The sequence below is a fragment of the Tursiops truncatus genome, chromosome 3 (assembly GCF_011762595.2).
Source record: "Tursiops truncatus isolate mTurTru1 chromosome 3, mTurTru1.mat.Y, whole genome shotgun sequence".
In the NCBI taxonomy this organism is placed as follows: domain Eukaryota; kingdom Metazoa; phylum Chordata; class Mammalia; order Artiodactyla; family Delphinidae; genus Tursiops; species Tursiops truncatus.
The window spans coordinates 47,903,257-47,920,807 of record NC_047036.1 but is presented as its reverse complement, the minus strand read 5'-3'; the positions used below and the strand labels follow the sequence as shown (position 1 = coordinate 47,920,807).

The following is a 17,551-nucleotide window of genomic DNA, read 5'->3' as shown; positions in this document are numbered from 1 at the left end:
TATATGTGGAATCTAAAATACGACACAAATGACCCTATCTATGAAACAGAAACAAAATCAGGGACATAGAGAATAGACTGGTGGTTGCCGAGGGGGAGGAGGGTGGGAGAGGGTAGGAGAGGGAGTTTGGGATTGGCAGATGCAAACTGGTATATATAGGATGGATAAACAAGGTCCTACCATATAGCACAGGGAACTATATTCAATATCCTGTGATAAACCATAATGGAAAAGAATATTAAAAAGAATGTATATATGAATAACTGAGTCACTTTGCTGTACAGCAGTAATTAACAGAACATTGTAATACAGCTATACTTTAATAAAAATAAATTAACAAAAGTATTTATTCCATAGGAACAGAATATGACTAAGAAAAGCTTACAATTTGGAAAGATAATTGAAACTCCTTAAAGTCTGATGTCCTAAAGGGGAGGGGAACTCTACAATAGAAATAAAATTGTCAGCTTTCAATAATCAGCTACATATTCACGGCACTTTGTCAAGCGCAAAGCATTTTTTAACAGTCACTACGCATTTACTCATTGGTTTACTTATTCTTTCAATACCAGAATCACATTATGACTTTTGTGGGCCCCAGGTACTTTCGCCTTCTTGGGCCCCTTCCTCCATTAAAAAAAAAAAAAAAAAAATTAAAATACCTTAGTAGATTTTTGTGGGCCCCAAAAATTTCTTTTCTTTTTTTTCTGATATGAGAAAAAATGAAAACACCTTTTCTACTCTGACAACTTGGGTTTTTTTTCTGATTTTAAGAGAAACTGAAACATTTTCATGGGCCCTGGGCATGGTGCCTACTGTGCCTCCATAAATCAGCCTGCACCAAGAGTGGGCTGGGGGTTAGAAATGCAGATGGGACTTCCCTGGTGGCGCCGTGGTTAAGAATCCGCCTGCCAATGCAGCAGGAGACACGGGTTCGAGCCTTGGTCCGGGAAGATCCCACATGCCACGGAGCAACTAAGCCTGTGTGCCTAGAGCCCGTGCTCCGCAACAAGAGAAGCCACCGCAGTGAGAAGCCCAGGCACCGCAACCCAGAGTAGTCCCTGCTCACCGCAACTAGAGAAAGCCCACACACAGCAACGAAGACCCAACGCAGCCAAAAAGTTAATAAATTAATAAATAAATAAATTTATTTAAAAAAAAAAGAAATGCAGATGAACACACGTGGCTCCCGCCCCCTCAGGAGCTCAACAGCCTCAGGGAAACAGACCAGCACGCATGCCATGATGCTGCTGCTGCTCTGTAGTCCCGCTGCAATTGAGGGCTGGCAGCTGTCCCACAAGAGCATACAGGGGCCAGCATCTAACTCGTAGGAGAGCAGGAAGATGGGTTTCTGGAGGAAGCATTGTTTGAATGACTCTTTAAACCAGCATTTTTCAGCAATCTGTGTTTGAGGCCCAGGTTCAAATTTTAGAATTTCTGGCAGGCCACTTGAAAAATTGAGAAGTGAACATTAGGCCAAAGAAGCCAGTTTCAGGGAACTGAAGAAACCTGCTATTAATCTCAGTATATGGAGATATACACAATTTTATATTCTGATCAATACACAAGATTTATCGTTGCTGCAAGCACGGGGACATACGTTTACCTCTGTGTCAGAAGACAGTGTCAAGCTGACCGGCTGCTGTGGCGCTGGATGAAGGGGATACATCGGGCTGGGAGGAGGGGTGGGAGGCTCAGGGTATCTAGCTGGTTCCACAGGGAGATCACAGTTCAATGGGGGCATGAAAAACCTTTCCCTCCTGATCATATAAAAGACCACAGTGGAGGCAGAAAATATTTCTTCTCGGTGCTGAAGAACAACCAAATGATAACATTTAGCCTCACCTATGGGAAAAAAATATTTTAGACATTGATCAAAATTTGGCAACATAGTGAGTTGCAAGGCATTCAAGAGCCAAGCTCCAGTAGTTAAATCTACCAATCTCAGGATAATAAGAGCAAACACTTAGGATGTCCCAAGAACCATTGTGAGAGCTTTATATTTGCTTTTTTTTTTTTTTTTTTTTTTTTTTTTTTTTGCGGTACGCGGGCCTCTCACTGCTGTTGGGCCCTCCCGTTGCGGAGCACAGGCTCCGGACGCGCAGGCTCAGCGGCCATGGCTCACGGGCCCAGCCGCTCCGCGGCATGTGGAATCTTCCCAGACCCGGGCACGATTCCGTGTCCCCTGCATCGGCAGGCGGACTCTCAACCACTGCGCCACCAGGGAAGCCCTATATTTGCTTTTAATCTTCATAACAAATTTACTATGTGAGTATTATTATTATCCCCATTTTAAAAATGAGGAAAGTAAGACATGGAAACTACAGATAACCTGCCTTCGTGAGGGGCAGAGCTGAGATTCGAACACAGGCTCTGAGACTTGTTCTCTCCATCACTGCCCTTCACCATCTGGGGATGCCTCTGGCACACCGTCCACTGTCTCGTGTCTGAACACTGCTGCCTCTGCTCAGCCTCACATAGGACCAGCTTGACTGCCCCTCACTGTAGGCCTCTGACCTGGCACCGCAGAGTGTAGTGGGGACCCACTCAGCCCCACGGGAGCAACACAGAAGGGCTTCGAGGACTTACCACTCCGACCATTGGCCGACGGGGAATAACAATGGCTCAATCCCAAGACAGATTTCACACGACTTCGCAGTCCCACAGGGTCCAGCAGCTGGTAGCAGAGTCAGGGTTGCCAGATACAACATAGAATGCCCAGTTCACTTTGAATTTCAGATCAACGACAAAGAATTTTTTACCAGAAGTATGTCCCAAATATTGCATGGTACATACTTCTAGTAAAAAAAATCTTTATTGGAAATTCGAAGTTCACTCTGTGTTTTATTATTTTATTTTTTGCAAAAAAGTGACACCCCTGAGCAGTAGCCACGCCGGTGATGCACGCTCTCACAGGCCTGCTTCCCTCCCTGCCTGGCTCCCCCGTCTCTCATCAGCTCCCTGGCATCACAGGCACAATAAAGAACTTGCATGGGAGCTTCTGTCACAGCCCCAGTTTTCTGGAAACCCAGACTATGACCCAACTGGGCAAGGATTTTGCCAGACAGCGAGGTAGCCATAATGCTCACAGCCATCCCGTGAGACAGGCATTGCTATCATCATCACACTCAAATTACAAATAAGGAGACTGAGGCTCAGGGAGACCCATCTGTTGGCCAGGACCCCCTCAGCTGCTCTGGCTCCACCAGTTTCTTACTAGAAAGAGCGTTCCAGGCCATTCTTGAGAGACATTGAAGCATTACTGGAATGAGCATTAATTGGTTCAGATGATCATTGATTCACTTAATAATTACCCCTATTTGTTGAAAGAAACTCTCTTGTCCTCGCATAAAGGAATATAGTGACATATGCACTGAGAGAATTCATCTCTTAGCAGCCATAACAGCAAGAGGCCCAATTTCTCCTGTTTTACTCTAGTTGGAATGATCACAGTTAAAGCATGAAGTTTTCAACCTCAGTTCTTCACAAATAAAACCAGCAGCACATTATTATTTCTCTATATAACTAAATATAATGTATTCATTCTAAAAGTTATGACTGATTACAAAGAGACAAATTCAGAGGGACTTCCCTGGTGGTGCAATGGATAAGACTCCGCGCTCCCAGTGCAGGGCCCGGGGTTCGATACCCGGTCAGGGAACTAGATCCCACATGCATGCCACAACCAAGGATTTGCGTGCCACAACTAAGGAGCCCATGTTGCCGCAACTAAGGAGCCCTGGAGCCACAACTAAGGAGCCCACCTGCCACAACTAAGATCCAGTGCAACCAAATAAATAAATACATAAATGAGACAAATTCAGAAAGTCTCGAAATTATACTTGCCTTTGACCTGCACCAGAAAGTTGGTTTCCTTTCCGTACATTATCTGTTGGGACAATTAGAGAAAAAAATAGCAAACATTAAAGAAAACCTGGGCCAAAGCACTTGTGCCCAGTGGGTTTACACAGGAGTGAAACCTCCTTGCAAACTTTCAAAAACAAAACCAAACCTTGGCAGCATATAAGCCTAAAATGAGAAAGAAGGTGCTCTTTTCTACATAAACCTTATGAAATGAAACCTTTTTTCCTCTTTGTCTGCTGGATCTTCATTACGAAGGAAGGAAGCTTGTAGATGTGAGAAAACCTTCCTCCAAGGTGGTGCTGGAGGGGCTCGTGGAATCAGCCGCCTCTGTAGCTCCATCCAGTGAGGCTTTTTCTCACAGCAGCCAGGGAAGCAGATGGAGCGCATGGCTGGCTCTGGTTACCTATGGCTGCCAGCCTAGTCCCCTGGGCATTCCAAGGCCCCACCTTCCACCTGGCCCATGACCTCTGACCTTGGCCCTGTGGCCAACACAGGAATGGGGGAGGCAGGGGGGTGTAGGTCTCAGGCTGTCTGGGCCCAGGCCACAGATGAAAGAGTCAGTTGTTTCCACTCTTCATGTTCACTTGTGAGGTCCTGGGAGCTGCAGAACTGGTATTTCTCCATATCCCAGCTGCTCACATGGCCATGTAGACAAGCTGTAACTCTAGCTGAACGTGTGCATGTGTGTCGCACGGGAGGTGGCATCCTGGCTTCCAGTCCCAGCTCTGCCACTGACTTGCTCTGGGGCTTCACTGAGCCCCTCCGCCTCTCAGGGGCCTCAGTTTTCTCATCTGTGAAACAGGACAGTTGGATCCCTGCAGGTGCTGGGCCAGGGGGCTGCTGAGGAGGCAGATCGAAGCCATCTCCTGTAATCCTCCTTGCCACGTCCACAGAATCAATGAAAAATATTCCACTTTTATCTGTCTTACATTGTGTACTTTCATTGAAGATTTTCTTTGAAAAAAGGTTTCTGTTGCTTCTAAAAACCAGTAGAGTAGGCTGTCTCTAAATGACCTTCCAAACTTACGATTCTATAATTCCATGATCCCCAAACGGAAGTTCAGACTTGGCCTTTTTAAAGGGTTGCGTGGTACTTGGGAGAGAGAGAATTATGAGATACGTGATGATATGTTTCTGATCCTGAAGATCCTCTTATGCAGCCTCCCCTTGGGGACATATAAAGTTTCCAGGGCCCAAGCCCCCTCCTTTGTTACACCGGATAAAGGCTCACATGTTAATTATTTAGCCACTGGTGCCAACTGGAACACAGTCTTATAATGAAACTGCCTTGAAAATACTTCCGTGTGTGACATAAGGCTCTGGCAATTTGAACATATCTTTTCTTCTTTCATATCAGCAGTTGTTTTATGGACTGGGCTTAGACGGCTTAGACAAAGGGCACTGGATTGGTGAATTATTCATATAATCTGCATTTCCTGGCCGCTATGGATAATTGACAGGTGTCACGTCACCTTTTGCAAACGTCCCACAATTAGAGACTGTATATCAGTGTTTGACTTCCATGTAATGCTCCCTTTCTAAGCTAGTTTCATATTTTATTTACAGCTTGGTGGCATTTTTGACTTGGCTGCCTATTTCTCTCACTTTCGATTTCAAGCCTTTTGCTCCACTTAATATAACCAGGAACATTTAAATAATGACTCCCTCTCAGATTGCTAAAGGCAGTCACTCATTGTGGCTGTGTTTTATTCATTCAGCCATTACGTTAGTCAATTTCTTGATGTAGGATGAAATGCAGCTGTAAGGAAAGCATGATATAAATCTGTTTTTATGACTTGTTTGGTTCACAGGGAAAAAAACTAGAAGCAAATCTTCCCGGGGCCTGACACAGGTTGTAAACTGTGGAGGAAGTTAGCTGGTTAAAGAATGTGACTTACTTAATAGGAGCAATGTAACATTTCAGATCTCCATCGGAGTGGGAAGGTTTCTGGCATTAGGAATAAAGCCAGGGTGAGTTCTCTTTGGGCCCAGTGAGAAAAGTTAGGTAAGAAAATAAACCTGGAATTGATAGCCCTGAAGACTAATGCGAGAACATAGCCATATATTAAACACTTTGAGCAAACAGAACCTTTGGAATCCTGCAGTCCTACTTTTCCACTTGACCCAACTGGAAACTGAGGCCTAAGGCATGCAAAGGCTTGCCCACCATCCCAGGACCAGTTAGCGGAAAAGCTGGGTCAGCTGATTCCTGCTCCAGCACTTTTACTGCTCTGCAATGCAACAGATCATTCTTGTTACCCCTCCAGTATCCACTCACCTCTTCTCCGGCCATCACTTGCTGTTCCTTGGAGGAATTCACCCTTCCTCATTCTTAGTTGTGTGCACTGTGTGGAATTATTTCATGCTGACTCTCAGCGGGAGCATGATTGACTAAGCCCATCAGTGAATCCATTTTCCCATATGGGTATTTCAGGAATGGCCATGTGACCTAAATCAGACAGTGATTGCCAGCACTTGTGTAGGTGCTGTTGGAAGAGATTTTCTGTCCCAGTAGCGGGGGTTGGATTAGGCTGTGAGGGCTGCAGCTGCTGCAGATATTTTGCTATCCACATGGAAGAGACTGGAGCCACAGGGAGTAGGTGGGGGAAAATGTATCATGGGATACCTGAGGGTGAAATCTGTGATACAAAAACACCGAGCAGAGAGACCAAACCTTGGTTAAGTAAACCTATCATTTATCTTCTAAACTAGGACAACTTTGAGAATGAAACAGGACAAGAAAAATGCTGAACCAGACCGGATGCATAAACAGGACTAGCCTGGGCAAACAGGGACACATGGTCATCCTGCTCTATGATGGCATCATCTGAGCCACTGGATTAAGCTGGCTGAATTAAGCTGGCACTCTCTTTAGGCCTTTTGAGTCTAGGTGACAGTGAACTCTTCATTGTTGAGGCCAGTTTGAGTTAAGCGTTTTGTAACTTGCACAGCATAGTTTTAACTGACATAAGTATGTTGCTTCTTGTGCTTTCTAAAATCTTGTCCTATTTCATATCTTAAGCTTGCAGTTAAATGTGCTCATTATATGCTTTACTTTTAATAAATGTTAAAACTTTATATTTAACCTTTTGCTTCAAATAATTAAAACGATCACTTGTAGAACGTTTACATTTACAGAGAACTTCTAAGTTAATTGTCCTACAATACCCCTGCGAGATAGGTATCGTCCAAGGTTTGGAGAAGTTAAAAAATTTACCCAGGTCCACAGGGCTGATGTGGCAGATATGCAGTGGTGACTTTCTGCGGTGGCGGGAAAAATCCTACAGTCCTACACTGAATTTTATTGTTTTCCAGTTTCTGTAGTGTAAGTATTCCAGTGATATGGCCAATTTCAAGGCATCGACCTGACCTCACTGAGCGTGGAGCTGGGAAGAGCTGCACTGGCTCTCAGGGGCCAGATGCAGTGCCCCACTGCGTGGAACGTGCATCCAAGACTTCCGACTCCATTTCGAAATTCATCCTTTTTCTGTTCTAGACGTTTGGTGTGAGGTAGTCAGTTCTGAATTGTGCTCCTTTAACAATGGCAGATGTGCCCCAGGGCTTCAAGCCTTCAAAAGAGATTTCCCCAGAGCAGAACTGCAATGAGCAACTCAGTTCAGACCTTGCGTTTCCTGAGCCTGTCTCTGCTGACACCTGCCCTCAGCAGGAACCACCTCTGGGCCTTCGGCATTTGCTCTGCTCCTCACTTGAATGCGGCTACTTCCCCGGCCTTCCCTTCCCCTGCTCTGCTTCTGCTCATCCTACAGCTGGTGTAAGAGACTTGTCTGGGCCCTCTGCTCTGGCTCCCGGGCCACTGTGTGGAATAGTAGCAGTAATATAGAAAGGTACTGTTTCCCTTCACCCCAGAGTGAGAAGCCAAGGCCTTGGCCTAGGATCCTGTGGGCTGGGTTAGCAACAGCAACTGACTATGCTACTCTGGTCACTGCTGTCAGTCCTAAGCCCTCACAGCGAAGGGGACACTCACAAACCCCGTTCACATTCACGATCTCATTTGAAGGTAATGACTGGATCATGTGCTAACTGCTTTGCTTCAGCAGAGAGGAGAAAGCTTGGAGAAGAGCTGAGTCATGTGAAAACGCTGGTGGCAGCAACCTAATTTCCAGTCCTGGGGCTTAAGTGAAACTAGCCAGGCTTTACAGGGCTTGCCTTACAAGCTCAAACCTATTGGTCACAAACAAATGCCACAGTAACCTTAATTGTCAAAAATCCTGGAGTCATTGAACTGCATGGTAGAAGTAATTTTGCATGACATCCACAGTATGTAAAAACTGAGAAGAAGAAGGTCTTCTGGTAACATTTCAACCCAAATATTTATGGATCACTTTTTCATTGTGACTGCTATTTCCTCCCTGTGAGTTAGGGAGGGGGGCAGCCATGACGACACCATGGCATTAACAATGGCTAATTCCACCGTGGTCAGTGCTCAATTGTCCACTCTCAGAAGGATAATTTAAAAAATCATTTAGGGTTGATTTGGGGATGGATTTTTATACTTATGCTTGAACGTGGGCATGTCAGAGCATCTGAGCATTCCCTTAGAACAACTTAATGAAGCAAGTTTATGAAGAATTGGGAAGCTGCCCTCTCTCACCAGGCTGCCCTCCTGCAATGGCGCCTCCTGGGGGAACAAAGGGTCCTTTTCCAGAATGATTCAAATACTGAAGGAGGTTTGCACCTCCTTTAGCTTTTCCTACAGAAGAAGGAATGGTGACTGTGCTTCATATTGCTTTTCCACATGTGAAGCGAATAGCGATGAAGTGAATCAACCAACACATATTTGTGTGTGTCAGGGTGAATGTGCTCATGCAAGATGTGTGGAGCATAAAGTCACAGTAAAGGCCATGGTCCCTGTTCCATTTCAAAGCTTGTGCTTTTTGACCTGCTAAGTAGCAGGAAGCAATCCACTGCAGATTATAATAAAAAGTTACGTTGGAATCGATGGCTAAGGCTGTAAAAGTTCAGAAGAACTGGAGATCAGAGAAGAATTTGGAAAGGAGAGGAATCTGAAGCTGGGCCTTGAGAGCTGAACAGGAAAAGGAGGACATTCCAGCTCAGCAGCATAAGAGTGTTATGTGAGACACATGGAGGCATGAATGTCTGGCCAGAGGGGCGTTTCTATGCATGATTACCATTAAGCAGCTAGGGTTCTCCCATAGCAAGCGAGTTATTTACAGAGCAAGCTTCTTGATAGAGGAGGCGTTAACAGTTCATAAAGTGAAGAATAAGCAGACCCTGCCATGAAAGATAACATGGCAAATCCAGTCACCACTAAGTGGGAATCAACCCTAGCCAACACGTATCAGACAATGATGACTCAGAACGATGCTTCTTAGAACATCCAGCATCCATGCGTATTCAGACTGAAAAGTCCTTCTGATATTTTCAGTTGATGACCAGATTGGATGAGGCACACTGACTTGATTTGCTGTATAGTTAATGCTGTCATTGAGATGACCCCCCAAGAAACTAGACATTGATAAATTCATGAATTATTTAAAGTTACAAACTCTATGTGACAGATATTCTAGGCCCAAAGAACGTAAAAGTAATAAAAATGAATAACATTACATATTTCTAGGGGCTTAAATGTCTGCGTACTTCTGAAAGCTTGACTTGACTCTGATAAATAAAGGACGATATTGAGCATGGGGAACCCGTTGTAGCAGATCCCCCATGGGAATCGACATTTCCACCATGCTGATCACTAGTCTTCCCTTGTAGGTGGTGGAACGACCAAAAGTTCTGGATCTCTCTATAGCACAGTATGTCAGTTTGACAATGTTTAAAATTTAAGAAGTTTCAGCTTCCTCACATATGGAAACAGGCTGATATGCCCCTCCCATACCCCTCAGATAAATAGGCCCCTCATAGGGAACTGAACCTTAGAAAAGGAAGCAACTCACCCAAGAAACACACTGAGTGGAGCCTGGGGGCATGTCTTGGGGAGAAGTAGAGTCAAAAACTCAGATATTCTATCCAAACTAACTAGAAAAAGAGGAGAAAACCCCAGTATATACAAATATCAGATGGTGGGGCCTCATGACAGATGAGTACTACTATTTGTGAGAAAATTAAGCAAGCCATCAGAGGAAGTTTGGGAATCTCCTTCCATAAATATTTAGGAATTTTTAACACAGTATTTATTTGGAGACAAGAAAATGGGATTAGTCCTTTCTGTTTGGTTTCTATTAAACTTCTGCTCCCAAACATCTTTCCATGAGACAACAATTTTTAAATCTTATTGGAAAAATGAAAAATCCCAAAGTGGTCAAGTAAAAACTTTATAATTTAGAGAAAAGAGGAAGAAAAGAGAATGCTTTGACACATGCTGAAAATCTTGGCTGGCTGCAAACAACAAAGTGTCTATCATGTTTCCTTGGAAAAAATGGGAGGTTTACCAGGAAAATGTGTCTGGACGGGAAGTAGATGTGGGAGCCTCCAGGAAGAGGAGCATCTCTGTCTGCTGGGCCACACTGACTTGTCCTCTTCTCTCTCCTGACCAGTTTGACTTCATTGGAGCTTCTGCTCCCTCATAACTAGCTTGCACATGGCTTCATGGCCTCCCAGGCCCCTCTCTAAACAAGACCCTTCAGTTCCATCTTCCTCATACTAACTAGCACATTCGTGCTGCACTTTAAATTGACAGACTGAATCTGATTGGCCCAGTTCACCTGTTGGTGCCAATTATAAAGGTTACATTATAGGCCATTGTCTGGCCAGTGCAATGGTTGTCCTTAGGTCAGATTCCCGCCACTGGTCCAATTCCTTGGAGCAAACGAGGGAAGGGGGCTAAAAGGATGTGGTCAGGGCATTTCTCAACAGAAAGGGCTGGTCATGAACATGCTCTGATTGCTGTCTCTGTTAAAATGTAGTGGTAACTGGCTCTTCTTCAAGACTAGCGCAAGTGCTCTTAAACTGCAGCTTGAGGGCATGTTTTATTATTTTATCTATTCAGTCATTTATTCATTCCAATCTATCTCCTATCATAAAAGGTTTGAGGTGACTTACAAAATCTATATACAAGTATCAAATGGTTGAGAAATGTAGGCAAATTCTTATTTTCCTAAGAATAAGACAATTAAAAGCCGGGGCAAAATTATCACCGCAGAGTACATAAACTTCAAAGTTAGGAAATTGCTAAAGATGGGCCTTGAGGACTTCCCTGGTGGCGCAGTGGTTAAGAATCCGCCTGCCAATGCAGGAGACACGGGTTCGAGCCCTGGTCCGGGAAGATCCCACATGCCGCAGAGAAACTAAGCCCGTGCTCCACAACTACTGAGCCTGTGCTCTAGAGCCCCACGAGCCACAATTACTGAGTCCATGTGCCACAACTACTGAAGCCCGCGCACTCTAGGGCCCGCAACAGGAGAAGCCACCACAATGAGAAGCCTGCACACCACAACGAAGAGCAGCCCCCCCCCGCCGCAACTAGAGAAAGCCCACGCGCAGCAACAAAGACCCAATGCAGCCAAAAATAAATAAATAAACAAATTTATTAAAAAAAAAAAAAAAAAAGATGGGCCTTGAATTTGTTTCGAAACCTGAGACCTGCCAAACTTAATAGCAAGTGGCTAAATACAAGGGAAAAGTCCTGGCAGAAAGTGTCATTTGTGTTCTAACAGGTTACTAGCCAAGCCGCCTGTGGAAGCCTGTCCCTCCAAAGAGATATTCTCTTCTTTTTTTGATAACTTATGGGCTACCTCAATGGGGAAGGAGACCTACATTATGTCTCAAGGCTTCTTCTGGTCCTCATTTCATAACAATGGTTGTGATTTCACTGAGCAAGCAAGAAAACAAATAATTAAGAAGGAAAGATTTTATGTAGATAAAACCAACCTCCAACACAACTTCATTCCACTAAATCCTTAGTCCCCAGCCCCCAGCAAAATTGGAGACATAGTTTGAAAGCTGAAAAGGCAGATCATAAAATCCTTATTTCTTTTTTATTGTGCATTGTAAGGCAAGAAATACACAGGAAGCCTGGCTCAGTGATTTTTCTGCTCTCCGCTTTTTTTGCCTGTAGCATTTCTGACATCCTCAGATCTTCTGAGGCTCTTTATTTAATTTATTTTTCTTCTTTTGATTATAGAATAGCAAAAAGTCCTAGAAAGCTTGGTGCTGGTGCATGACGATGGAAGAGCTCTTTCCTGGAGTACCAGGTCCGCCATGCTGGATGAGACGCACTGTGGGAGCTCTGGAAAGCAAAACGGGATGTTCCCTCTCAGACTGGAACTGGGAATTGTTCTATTTAAAAGGACAGCTGTCATTTAATATTCGCTGAGCAGCCACCATATTCTAAGTGCCATATGAAGCATATATGGACCTGACGTTTGAAAAGAGGAGACTAATTTTTTATGGAAACCAATTACAACTGATACTTGATTTTGGAAAGGGGTAGAAGGAATTCTTGGTGCTTCACGTTTTGCTGAGAAAAATGCCACATGGATTGCCAAGATGGTGATCCTGAAAAACCATTTGCAATATTCAATTAACAATAATTAAGGCACTCAGTGGGAAGCTCCTTAGTGACTTGCTTAATAGCAAAAATTGGTACTTGGAATTCCCGGTGGATGAGCAAAAAGATAATAAGTACCCCAAATATAAAGACAATCGAAATGAAACCCATAATGACCAAATTATATTACGCAAATAGACACACAAGTTGAATTAGGGATATTTAAGTTTTTGACGAGAAATATCAAAAAGTGATATAACATTTTAGCCATTAATTGATCATCTAATCTAGTTTAGTTCTGTGAAGGGAGCTGGTTTATAAAGCTTCCAGTTTTACATATGTTGATAAGGGACCACAGTCTATTATAACAACCTCATATTTCTTGGAGCTAGTAAAGTCTAATTTTCTGTTAATACAGTTAATAATGAACTATAATTGATTCTATTACCAATAGTCTTAAAAAGACAGCTAGTCATTTAGTCCATCTTTTCATGATCACATACTCATAAAATATTAAAGCTAATTTGATTTACTATATTCAACTTTAATAATTTTAAACTATTCTCCACCAAATAATTTTCTATGGTATTAAACAGATTCTTCGCTTTTTCTCCTTTATAGTTTTTTCTCACTTACTCTCTTACTATAACTCACTTCTCCATCAATTTCCCCTCCGTCATATATTTGAAATTGTACAATCAATTTCAATAATCCTCCAATATCCAATTAAGGTGTAAGTCAAGGGTTGCCTGTATATGCTTGAATGCAGTAAATCTAAAGCATGGGAGCCTTGTTAGATTTCACTAATCCAATCTCCCCATTCATATGTGTATATTTAAGTCTAAAAATCTAACCCAGTCTGATCTCTGGCAAGGAAAAAACAATCAGTGCATTCATCATTAATCATGCAAGCACTGTAAAAGTTCTCTTCCAAATCCTCTGCTCTACTCCTTTGTATGTCCAAACCTCTGTTAAGCTCAGTAAAATCTTTGCTTTTTAAAACTTTATGTTTGAACAAAACCCTCATATTTATTATCAGAGAGCTAAGCCAGTCAATCCTTTCATATAAAAACAACTCTAAGGAAGTCATAAATCATGTCTAGCATGCAGATGTAAACATATATATCTGTGTATACATATATAAACATATGTGTATATATATAAAATGTTTTTTAAAAACTTGATCATACTTTTCTTAATATGTTGTAAATATCTTTTTATTCCAAATAATAGATATAAATTTTACCAGTTTAATGGCTGTGTAATAGTATGGATATAGTTTACTTCATTTGATTATTCCTCTATTGTTCAACATTTAGGATCTTCCGGTTTACTCGTACATACATCCTTATATACTTATTTCATTGTTTTCTTGGGATGAATTTCTTCAGGTCAAATGTTTAAGCCTTCAAATATATATTGACAATTTGTCCTCCAGAAAGGTAGTTTCATTTTGCATTGCCATGGGCTGTGTATGAACATGTCAACTCACCAACGTCCTGGACAACTCTGATTTTTCCTTATCTGATAGATGAAAAGAGGTATCTGGCTGCCATTTTTATTCTGTGGTTACTAGTAAGGAAGAAAATGCTTTTGTATGCTAAACAGTCATTTCTTCTTTTATAAATTCCCAAATCATGTTCTTTGTCCACTTCTACATAGTAAGAATACTGCCCCATTGTTAGTTACACCTACAGTCTTGCAAATGCTTTTCCCAGTCTGTATTTGTCTTTTAAATTTGTTCACAGTATTTTTTCTATTTTTGCATGCTTGTTTTTAAAAAATAAATACTCTTAGAAGCAGTTTTTAGCAAATAAAAAAAAAATAAATCCATTTGGGAGACATAGAAATTTTGTCAACTTTTAAAAAGTTTTCAAATGGCTGTCATTTTCAGTATGGACCTTGGAATTTGGAAGCTCTCTTGCAGTTCTTTCATTCATTGAGTGTCTCTGTGTGAAAAGCACTAAGCTAGCCATTGCGGGGGGGGGGGACGGGGGGGGGCGGGCGGGGTACTAGGATGTTTACACCTGATCCCTGTCCTCAGATCTAGACAAAGGAACAAACAAAACAAGAACTACACATGGTTGAATGTGAGTGAACACAAGATGATAGGATAGTATTACAGTAGCTTTGGAATTCAGAATTTGAAAAAAAAAGGTTGTTCAGTGGAACTTGGGGGAAGATGTGTGGTTGTTGGTGAGCCAGTTGGTTTGCTTCAGTGGCACGACTGGTTTAACTTGGGGATTAGAGAAATGTGCCACCCTCAGTTACATCCTGTGTCGCCTTTAGGGTATATATCTATTCTGATCCAGTAATGAACTCTCATTTGAAGCAGAGTACAGACTTGAATCCTACTAATCCTGGCCATCAGGATATTTTCTGTACTCAAATAAAAGCAAGGACCTGATCTAACACACTCTACTAGGAAGAATGTCTGCTGACCTCTAAGACTTCCATCAAAATCATAGTTTGCCAAGGTGTAAGCTGACCGCATCCTTTAGAGGCATGTGGGTCAGCCAGCTGGCAAGCCTTGGCCACCACTCTCCCCAGGCAATCAGCCAACAACCCAGCACTCCCAGCAAGATCCATTCCCACTGCAACATTTGTTTAATTTTATTTTTTGAGGCATTCTGTTAATTGGGACCTTTTGCAAAGTCTTTCAGGTGCTTTGAAGTGCCCATTCTCCCATCAATTTCTGGTGAAAATTTATAGTCCTGTCACACGTGTCTTCAGCAAGAAATCTGTACAAAGACTGAAGTTGATTTTTTTTCTTTACCTAACTCAGTGTAGCAGAAATGAGGCAGAGGAACTGTCAGTCATTTCTAAGGATGACAATTTTCACTGCTTGACAATCTTAAATATAAAATTCCAGCTATTTGATGATATGCCTGTGTATGGCCCATCCCCCAGATCCAATGATAAGTGTCGAACAGCAGGTTTAGGGCCCTTTGCTTAGGCATGATAATTCAGGGAAATAGTTAGCTCATCAAAATTGGCTGGGCGCCCTGTTTTCATATTATCCAGACAGAAGTCACTGAAACACAACTTTGCTGCTTAGAAATAGGCACCAAAAGGGAGGGAGTGCGGGAACTATGAATAGTTAGCCAGTTACCATATTCAATCACGAAGTGTACTTTACACTCAAGGATAAATTGATACATGCTAAATTATGCTTGAAGAAATGTCTGGAAGAATGCTCAGGAGATCTGCTGGCTGAACTCTGGTCTTCCCCAGCCAGGTGACCTTTAGCAAGACCCAGGACTCTTCGAACCAGAGGTTCTTCGCATGTGAAAGAGAGTCCAAATAGATGACTTCTAAGTTCCAGAGCTTCATGTTTTGAGAACTTGATTGAAAAGCCACATTAATCATTTCTAGGTTCAGGTACACCCTACTTTTATAAAGTCACTTTTTAAAACTGTAAACTCATAATTCATTAAGTAATTACTCTCTTAAGTCTACATAGGTGATTCAGCAGAGTATACCCTCTGTCTCATCTTAAGAAGTTCGCATGCTCAAAATAGGTACCTGAAGTTAGAGTAGAAATCCCCACCACATAAGATCACAGAGGCCCAGAGTGCTATGGGCATTGGAAACCCAGACGCGATCCTTTCCAGCTCTTCTGTTCTGAGACTGACTCTATGATATTTGTTTGGAGATTGCAAGCTGGGTTTCATGGAACAATTGGCATTTAATAGAGAACCTTGAATGAACAGTGAGATTTCCAAAGAGAAAGATGAAATGGAGGAAATTCTAGGCAGAGAGAACAGAATAAACACAGATGCAGACCCGAGAAATTTCGGACAATATTTAAAGAATTCCTGAACTCAAACACCTAGAGACAACAAATCCAATTTGTTTGCAATCCAGGTTAAGGTATTAATTTATCTTTTCCACAAATATTGATTGAACGCCCATGCTTGGTGTGGTAGGACAGCTAAAGATGTCTCTGGAAGTTCAAATATAGGGTTAAACTAGGTTTCTAACTAATAAAAGAAATATATGCATATTTTGCACAAAATATGGAAGACAGAGGAGGAAAAAGAGCTAAAGTAAAAATCACTCACCTTATTTAAGTTTATAGACTTTGAAGGTAATATCTCACCTAGTACACAGAATCAAACATATAAATTTGGATGAATAGAGAAGCAATCACTGATTAGCTCAAAGCAACATTTAAATTGATCTTTTCAGTGAAAAGGCGTTACAAAAAGCAATCTAAAGAACACCTGTTTAGACGCACAAGAATCAACAATTAAGAATCAACAATTACGTTCTTCAGGGAATGAGGAGTTTTCAGCTGCCTTCACTCCAAGGAGAGGCAATAGAGTTTAGCATTTTTATTACCATAATCCAGAACATTTAAGGGGGTCAGAGGAAAATATTCACACCCACTTCTTAATCTTGAACAGGAGGCAAGTCCCTTAAGGCACTCACTTAATTAGCATGGGCTGGGGCTGAGGGAGGGGACACCCTAGGATTCTTCACTTGACAATTTCCCTTTAAGAAATATGGGCTCTAGAGTAAAAGAAAAACTAACTTCAATCTCAATCATGTGACCTGAGAAGACCTAGACAGTGAATCTGACTGGTGCAGAGCTGGAAGAGGGAGAGTTGATGCCTCCACATGGCCTCTAGTCTAGAATGGCTGGCGCTTCCACGAGGGGTCAGTTTGAAGCCACTAAAGCTGGCACCGCACAACTCCAGGGAATGGGAAGGTCATTCACAGAGCCTGTGATAGGAATGTCAAGTGGGAAAGCTTGTCTTCACTCCTGCTGCCCCCTCCTCAGATGGCTTCCTAATAATATTCAATAGTAACAACAGTAATAGCTAGCATCCACTGAGTGCTTACTACGTGCCAGATGCCATGCATTTGATGTGCAAAATCCCACTGATTCCCATGACCAGGTAATATTAATATCCGAATTTTGTAGATAGTAGAGTGAGCTCACAGTACATTTATTATCCCCCCTGGGGCACTTTTGAGAGAGAAAAGAGGTGCTATTACTAACGACACTGGGACAATAGGTGTAAACCAAGACTGACTCAAGTGAACCAGAGAACGTGGTCACCCTATAGATACGGGGGCTCAGGTGCAGAATCAGGATCAGGGTACTTCGTAACGTCAGTCTCAAAATGTTTCTATGGGACAGCTTTCATCTTTGTGCCAGGCCTTCCTGAGCTTTAAATATTTTTATCAAATGGACTTAATGAA

At 42.4% G+C, this 17,551-nt stretch overlaps 1 protein-coding gene across 1 annotated transcript in view; it reads right to left on the bottom strand.

Moving 5' to 3' along the window:
• NDUFAF2 (NADH:ubiquinone oxidoreductase complex assembly factor 2) overlaps window positions 1–17,551 on the bottom strand; it is a 342,196-nt gene that overhangs the window by 27,989 nt on the left and 296,656 nt on the right. The window contains exon 8 of the mRNA XM_073802142.1: window positions 1,607–3,889. The gene's annotated coding sequence lies outside the window, so the exon portion shown is untranslated. The remainder of the gene's footprint in view (window positions 1–1,606; window positions 3,890–17,551) is intronic.